Raw genomic sequence first — 9,465 nt, forward strand, 5'->3', positions numbered from 1 at the left:
TAGTGTTTCAAATAAGTAATTCTTTTGGTCACTCAAATGCAATTTGAACTATCTTGATAGATTTTGAAACACTAAATAATGGCATGGATGTAGCTATAATACTTTTAGCTTAGACCATACACTTCCCTAAATTATTAGAAATAATGGACTGATTAGGGATAATTATCAAAGGGTGAAATTTTACTAGAATGTTGCTTCTTAAATATTTAAGAGACTAGTGTGCTACCACATATCATCAATCATGAAATAATGGAGAAAACAAGAAAAAGTGTCACATGAGATACTTCATATATTTGAACATAGGAAATAAAAAGACTACATATATAAGTAGGATATTCAATATAGCTGATTTCAAATGAGAAGTAAATGCAACTACATAATTGTCTTGAAACAATTCATTGCTATTTCACTCAATAGATATAATAAAAATGTCGAGGAATAGCTTGGGATAATTTAAAGTGCAAATCAAGCTGAAAAATTTGGCTAGAAGAGAGGTGAATACTAAAGGCATATTATTTTTCATAACTTATTTGGTTTCTTATCTCTCTAGTGAAAAGATGACACAAAGGGAGTCTACATAGGAATTGTTGGATTCATAAAAAAATATTCCACATAGTTTGACATATACTTGAAAGTATGATATAATATAAAATAATTCCTAGATAAGAATTAGAAAGAGAAGAAAGAGGAGGATGGTAGGTTTCTTTCAATATTTTTTGAGGAGCATTAATTAATAAATTTCTTATATAGATAAATGTAGACTATATTCACCACCTTAAAGCTATCACATTAAGTTGTATTTGAACATTTTCAATCAGTATTGAGGCCAAATAAAATATAAATAAGTTTTCACTATAGTGATTATTTTGTATATGTTCATCACTTTGATTCTTCATATTTTGAATAAAGGGGTAAACACTTTATTGAAAATTAGACACAAGAATTACAAAGAGAACTAGAGCCTTGAGGCCCCAAAAATGAACCACAAAACCAACCCCAGATCAGCCAGCTTCATAACTATCCATGTTCTTAGCAAAAATCTTCTACAAGTCCTAACAATAAACTGAGGAGAGATGCTCCCAACCTTCAACTTTCCAATCACTACCATGTTCCGAGGCCCATTTAACCAAACAATCAACTGCTCTATTCCATTCACAAGGAATGTGGATGAAAGACACTTGCTCCATTAAAGAACTAATTTGAATAATCTATTGAACAATCCCTGCCAACTACCACAGAATCCCACTCACCTTCTACTCAGTCAACAAGTTAACAACAATTTGTGAATCCAATTCGTAAATAACCTTCCTTCATCCAAAATCCCAAGCATGCTCTAGGGCATAGAGAATCGCAAATCCCTCCATAGAATTATTAGACAGCCACCCTTTATGCATCAAAAAGAGGAAACCCACCTCCCCCATACTATTCCTACCAACACCACCAACTCCAGCCGGACCTAGGTTACCCCTAGAGGAGCCATTAGTGTTAATCTTGATAAACTCATCCTGAGGGGGTGTCCACCTTCCCACCCTTTGAACCTTCTTCATAGCATGTCTACCTCTCTTGACATAAGTGGAGGCGGGAGACAACTCCTGCAAACCAAGCCTACTCACAATATCCACCTCATCTCTACCTAGAAGAAAATTCACCTCACATTTAGCTTCCACTGTCTCCTAGATCATAACAATGATTCTATTCCATACTTGTTGAACTAAAAAATTTGACCTCACAAAAGATCCTCTTGTTCCTCTCGAGCCAAATCTGCCACATAATGAAAATGGGCCCAATATACTAGATAGTCTAGAGGAAGGAGGACAAGATAGGAGGTCTAACCAAACTACTCCAAAACTCCACCAGAGAATCTGCGTGAACACAGGGATGCCTCCACACCTCCCATCAGTAATGCCAAATAAGAAAATAGAAGGGGCATTTGAAGAATAGGTGTGAGGAATCTTCCTCCCCATTACCACACAAAACACAAATAGAAGGCCCCAAGAATCCCCGCTTGTGAATATTGTCCCAAGTTAGGAATCTATTCAAAGCCAAAGTCCAAGCAAAGTAGTTACACTTCGGCCAAGAAAAATTATTCCACACCAGTTTCCACCAGTGCACCTCTCTTCCCTCTAGTCTTCGGTTCAATAGTTCCTAGTATCCACTAGCCATAGTAAAGATGCCCTTAGGATTTGGAGACCAAGCAAGTCCATCCCTACCCTTGAGAGAACTATAGTGTCTATTCACCAGAATGCCATGCAACTCAGCACACTCTTCCTCCATCCCAGTAACTGGCCACTCATTAGAAGCCTTCCACCGCTCCAAATCCAGCCGCCCACACCTATAAACAGTCTTGAAGTCACTCACCGTTGACCATCCTACCTCCAAAAACCTCTGGCACAAATTCCCAAGGTTAGGAAATTGATCAAGAATGGGGGGTATCCATCCTAAGAGTCGTTCCAAAAAAGGACCTCTTCCCCCCTCCTACAAATCCAAAAGAGTCTTGCCTTAATGAGAGAAGCCCCCCTCTTGAGAGTATACCAGATCATTGAGTCTTTTCCCTCAAGAGGATATCTAGGGATTTCCTCCATTAGGATCCTCTACATATATTTGTTGGCCAAAATCCTAGCCCAACCTCGATCTTTCTCAACACACCACCTCGAGTACAATTTAGCCGCCAGAGCTTCCCCAAATAAAATAGATTGCCTTAAACCAAGCCCCCCCAACTGCTTCGGGCTACACACCAAGTCCCAATTGACAAGACTCCATTTGGAAGAGGAAAGATTGTCTGCCCATAAGAATTGCCTAGCCAAAGAGTCCAAACCCTTCAAGAACCACTTAGGAGCCACTTCTAGCATGCATCGATAAATCGAAAGAGCCTGAACCACCGACTAAATTAGTTGAACCCTCCCAACAAAGGATAACCATCTGTGAGTCCAGTGTTCAACCTTTGTGAGAAATTTATCAAAGATACCCTGCCATGACTCCCTAGGAGGGTTACCAGGAGAAATAGGAATATCCAAATAAGTCAAGGGTAGAGAGCCAACTTGGAATCTCAAGATAAGAGCAATCCTCCTTTGAAGAGTTCCAGGAGTGTTGAAAAAGAGGATAGAAGATTTATCCTCATTGATCAATTGGCCTGAGGCCACAAGATAAACATCCAAAACCTTACACAGATTAGTATCTTCTCTAATCTGAGCAAGTCCCCTAAGGGTCGTGTCATCAACAAACTGCAAATGAGACCGCGACTACAAGTCATTACCCCAACTCCAACCCTGAATAATACCTAGACCCACATTATTCTTAATCAGTCTCCCTAGACCCCCAGTTAGAAGAATGAATAGATAAGGGGAGAGGGGGTCCCCCTAGCGAAGACCCCTAGAAGCACCAAACAACTCAGTATGATCTCCATTGATTAGCAAAGAGAAAGAAGTAGACGTAACACAACTCATAACCCATTGGATCAATTCATCAACAAAGCCAAAAGCCCTGAGGATCTTCTAGAGGAAGGACCACCAAACTCTATTGTAAGCCTTAGCCATATCCAGCTTGATAAACATATCTTTTTCCTCTGAGGTTTCCATAGAATGAATGCTCTCCGTAGAAATGACCACACCATCCAAAATTTGGCACACTTCCACAAACACTTCTTCAACCTATCCGCTTAGAGATGATCTTATAAATCACATTGCAGAGAGAGATAGGAAGGAATTGGCCTAACTGATCGACCCCATCATACTTTGGGATTAGAGCAATGAAAGTCACATTCAAAGCCCGAAGCATCTTCTTATTCCTCTGGGACTCCTGGACTACTTCTAGTAAGTCTAGTTTGATAATATCTTAGAACTCTTGAAAGAATTCAACCAGGAACCCATCCGGTCTAGGAGATTTTCCTTTCCTCATGTGAAAAACATTACTCTCAAGTTCTTCCAGCAAAATAGGACCGAAAAGCTGCTCATTCATCTCCCTAGTGACAAGAGAAGGAATGCAAGCAAGAACCGGATTCTCCTCCACTGATTCCCCCTGAGAGTCCTCAGTGAAGAGGGACCGGAAATACTATAACGAATCCCTAGAGATCTCCTGCAAGGATAAACATTGTTCACCTCTAGGTAAGTGCACAAAGATGGTGGTCAAAAAGGGGGGTATAAGTGCACACTTTTTTTCTGAAATCTGGTGAACCTGAACTTGGAGGCAAAATTTGAAAGCCATCCACTCAAGATATCAAGATAATCAAAGAACAAATATTGTAGTACTCTGAATCTAGTTTCCAAACTACTAAACGTTTTTTAAATTGGATAAGATTAAGGGATTCAAATCCTTCGTGCACGAAAAACTGACCCTAATTTTTTCTAAAAAACATAACATAGTGTCTGACATGCACATCAAAAATGTCATAGTTAGATTTAGTATTTTGACAAATCCTTTGGCAGAAAGATAGCTAAGAGTGAGCACTAGAAAATGTGTATTTTTTTGTAATTTTTTGTTGAGTATATTTTTTTTATGATTTTGCCAATCGAGCACATCCTGGAAATTAGGTACATGTTCATGCGCGAAGCATAAGTTGCACTAAACAAATCGAAAATACAATTTTTTTTTTAAACATTTTAAAGAGTCAAGTGCTCTACAATAATATATAATTTTTTTAAAATTTGGTTAACTATATCAAAAATTATTCAAAAAATGGTGCACCTATGTTTGTGAGAACTATGGAGACACTGGTAATAGAAATTCAATAATAATATGTTATTGTTGTTCAAATTGAAAAAAAATTGTATGGTTAGAAAGCTCACAACATGGGTGAAAATATAGTTGCAATTTTAGAAATACCCACTTGATGAAGTGTAAACTTGATGATGACAAAGTCGATAAACCAAGTTGATAAAATAAAACACATCAAAAATTAGAGAAATGGAGGGAAATCAAACTTCCAAACAGTAGCTTTGTCATCCAGGCCTATTCCCAAGCCTAAATAGTCAAAAGCCCGTATGGGATACTTATGGTTTAAAAAGCATGTATGGGGTACTTATGGTGTAAGAAGCGCGTACATGCTCTTTTACTATAAACAGCTCATACGTGCTATTGTATAATGTGATATTATATATATAATATGTGTATAATATGGTATTGTATATATAATATGTGTATATACATATAATATATAATATTTATATATATATATATATAAGTGTATATAATAATATATAATATATTAAATATATATACACATGTAAGTGTATTGTCTCCCCCTCCCAAATGCATACAAGGTGCCCCTCTCTCTCTCTCTCTCTCTCTCTCTCTCTCTCTCTCTCTCTCTCTCTCTCTCTCTCTCTCGCGCGCGCGCGCTCTCTCCCCTTCTCCCTTCCTCTATACCCCATCCCTCTTTCTCTTCTTCTCTGCCTCCCTCCCTTCATACCCCACTGCAACTGTGTCTGCACTTATATAGAAGTAATTGAATTTATTTCTTGTCTACAACTTCCTCTTTGATTTTTATCATGTCTTCTCTCCTAATAAAATTGGCTAATGGATTTGTGTGTGTGTATATGCAATTGAAGAAGATACCACATTGAATAATCAATTAAATGATGAACATACACCTTCTCTATTTGATGAATTGAATGTACATAATGCACCGATGTTGACACCTCCTAGAATCATTCGTAGGAAACCAAAGTATCTAATTGACATTGATGACAATATATTGAAGCCAATGCCCAATAAAATGAATGAACGAACTTGTAGGAGAATGGTTAAACGAATATGGCAAAAGTATTTTGAAAACTTAATTCAAACCGCAAGATATCAATTAATTATAGAAATGATTAAATATTTGAATTTTAGAGAGATAATGAACATGGCTTCGGAGATATCCTATCAAGAATTCTGATGTTTGGTTGTTTGAGGAATTTGAAACACACAGACATATTCTTCATTTCTCTAACCTTGTTGTTGCAACAAATATTCATTTGATTAAGTATCGTGGTATTCCTCATAACAAGATTTTATGGAAAGTTCATGAATCTGACCACAAGGCAATACTTGAAACAATACATGTTAGAGCTGATCTTGAAGGCTCACTTGATTGATTGTATGGTTCAGAGTAGAATGATTTTGAGAATTTTGTATAAATCATCGATGAATTGTTCTATATTCATTTTTTGTATATATAAATGCCCATGAGCTGATTTTTACATGTTTAGGGGCATAATTTTGTATATTTAAATGGCAATGAGCTGATTTGTACATATGTACAAGCCAAATTTTGTATATTAAAATGGCGATGAGCTGAATCATACATATTGTAATGCCAAATTTTGTATAAAAGCCCATGAGATGATTTTTATATTAAAATGGCGATGAGCTGAATCACAAATATTGTAATACCAAATTAATTATATAAGCCCATGAGATGATTTGTAAGACATTTTTTTGTATAATCAAATAGCCAAGAGCTTATTTGACCATATTTAGAGGCAAAATTTTGAATAATATGTGACTATGTTTTGAGTATATGTGATGTGTCCCTGGTCAATCATGAGCATTCTTGATTCTTGTATAATCATGGAGAATTATTTGAGTCATTATCGGGTCATAGGGGTCATAGATTGAGACCTGATACAATTTGAGCAAAAATTGTCATTGTTGTCAAAAAAATTGTCAAAAAAGTTGTCAAGCAACTTCTACATTGCGTCGATAAGGTATGACTCTTGACATTCTGGTACTTTGGGGTGCAAGAGAGGGGCATGCCTAGTGTAAACCTGCCCACCCAGATGCGCTCATGATGTCGGTTTGTGCACACGATGAACTGAATCAATTCTAGCCAGTCTTTCAACTTTGCATTGCATGCAACTGACAGTTTTTGCAACAGGTAAAAAAATGCTACCAATTGAAAATGGCTCCGAGTCGTCAAAAACTGAGATAGGCCATTGTAGAGAAGTCTCACGTGACCCCACGGGTTCAAACAGGTCGACCATATGTGTCCTAGATTTGAATAAACAGTCTGTCAAATTTTGACAATTTTTTGGACTCAGAGTACTTGAGAGATCGCATCGGTATGGTATGACTCTTGACGTTCTGGCGCTTTGGGATGCATGATAGGGGAATGCCTAGCATAAACTTACCCACCTAGATGTGCTCACGACATCGGTTTGTGCACATGATGAACAAAATTTGATTAATATTCATATTGTTGATTACATATGCAAATATTCATTTAAATTTATAAAAGGGCAGCCACCAAATACAGTGAATACACAATAATGAACTAAATGCAAGGAGTTTTGTAGGGTTAATTCAACATTTTAGAAATTTTATCAAATATTCCATGATTGCAATGTTTTATATCATATAATTTTATTGTTTATATTCATATTGTTGATTACATAGGCAAATGATCAATTAAATTTATAAAAGGACAACCACAAAATAATAAACTCAGTACACATTTATTGGATCGAATATCAACATTTATATATATATATATATATATATATTAAAGACATGTTTTCCAAGTTAATACAATTATTACAAAAATGTGGCATATGCCATGTCCAAATCGATATACAATAAAAATGTAGAATATCTACATGTATTGGTCATTCTATGACCAAAAATAACACTATATGATCCTAAACTTGTGGTGGATCACCAAAATCAAGCCTCTTCGATGCAGTACACAGCTCTATAGATGGCTGCAAATCCACAATTCAAAATCCAAGTTAGAATTTTTTTGTAGAAAATAGTTAACAATTAACAACATAACTATGCATTTAACTATATTTCCTTTGCAATTGAAATGTAGATTACCTCATTGGTTGATCTATGAGCTAATGTCTTCACTCTCCTCTCTTTATTACTCTTAAGAGTTTTCTTGAAGACATACTTAAATGGGTCCATGTTAGAGCCGTACCACGAAGGGGTGTATCGTTGATTAAATGTACAATTAATATAGTGTACTAACATAAATATATCAAAAACACTTAAAAGCTATAATACAGAGAACAATGACGTACCTATGCCTGAGATGATTCTCCAATGGACTAAGGATGGCTCACCATCAATGGAGAAACTATCGCTATTACCTATAAAAAAAATGTTCAAAGATTAAATACAGTTAATATAATGATAAGTATTGTGGGTTAAAAACAGTTAATTTTACATATCAAAAAAAAGTGTACCGGATCCTGAGATGCTTCTCCAGTGCACGGAGGAGGGTTCGCCATTGATGAAATAGGTATGGATATTTCGTGTATGGAAAAATTATAAGATTATAATATATCACAAGTTCACATGTATGCGTGCATATAATCATGAGATCAAGAAAATAAAGTAGAGATACATACCTCCGCCCTCTCTTGATCCATGGGTTAATTAGGTGCATTCAACAAATCTACATAGCTCAATGGTCATTGTACATGTAAAATAGGCAAAAAACACTAATCAATCTACAAACCCCAACTAATACTTGATTTCAACATTTTCAAACAATTTTACAACTAAAAATGTGTTCAATTACCTTCTTCCCATGTTTTGGCATCTTTGAGGAATTCTTTTTCTTACGACGAGCCCTAAACAAGGAGGGGGTACCCTAAAAAAATAAAACTAACATGAGATATTAGTACAGATAATAAATTAAACATAATTTTAAAAATCTAAAATGAAAGGTCCAAGGGGTTGAGCTTAGTTGGTTAAAGCATTGAGTTCTCAATGTGGAGACCTGAGTTCAACTCCCATGAGGGACACCTTTGTGTAGAATTCTAATTTGTGACTCTTGGTCTTCCATTGGTTGTTTAAAGTGGATTTCTGAGTTGTGTCTCTTGGTCTTCCAATTGTTGTTTCTAGTTTGGTGCTCGAAAGGAGCTAGTATTTGTAATAAGTTTGGATGCTCGAATAAGCAAAAATGAGCTTTGTGATTCTATGATACTTAATGCAAAAAATCTAAAATGAAATGACTTCCATATTCCATCAAAACAATACATAAAAAGGGTTGTACAAAATATGATACCATATAGCCTTGTAGGCCAAAATCGATCACTGAGAGCATGATGTCATCAATCTGGGACATTTCGTCCCCTGTCAACACCTACAAACCAAAAATTGGACCAAGCATTAAAGATACTATATCTTGTCTTTTTTTGAATTCAAAGTGTACTATTCTATTTTAACATGTTACAAAATTTATACCTCAGGCATCAAAATTGCAGCTATAGTAACTGGGGGAGGAGTATGGGATACCGATGTTGCATCTTGAAATGCATATTATTTGTCTCAATTTAAATCAATGTATAAATGAAAATTCATTTATGTAATTAGAAATTTAGAGTGATTGATAAATAAAATGCTATGAATTAAAATCAACACACCTATGTTTGTCGCTCATGGGCAAACACCATGTCCATCAACTCATATGTCAGCATAAAATCTTTAGTCTTGCGGGCCTCACATCTACTCCTGCAAATCATGTACAGATGAGATAAG

This window comes from Cryptomeria japonica, unplaced genomic scaffold (assembly GCF_030272615.1).
Source record: "Cryptomeria japonica unplaced genomic scaffold, Sugi_1.0 HiC_scaffold_403, whole genome shotgun sequence".
NCBI classification, from domain to species: domain Eukaryota; kingdom Viridiplantae; phylum Streptophyta; class Pinopsida; order Cupressales; family Cupressaceae; genus Cryptomeria; species Cryptomeria japonica.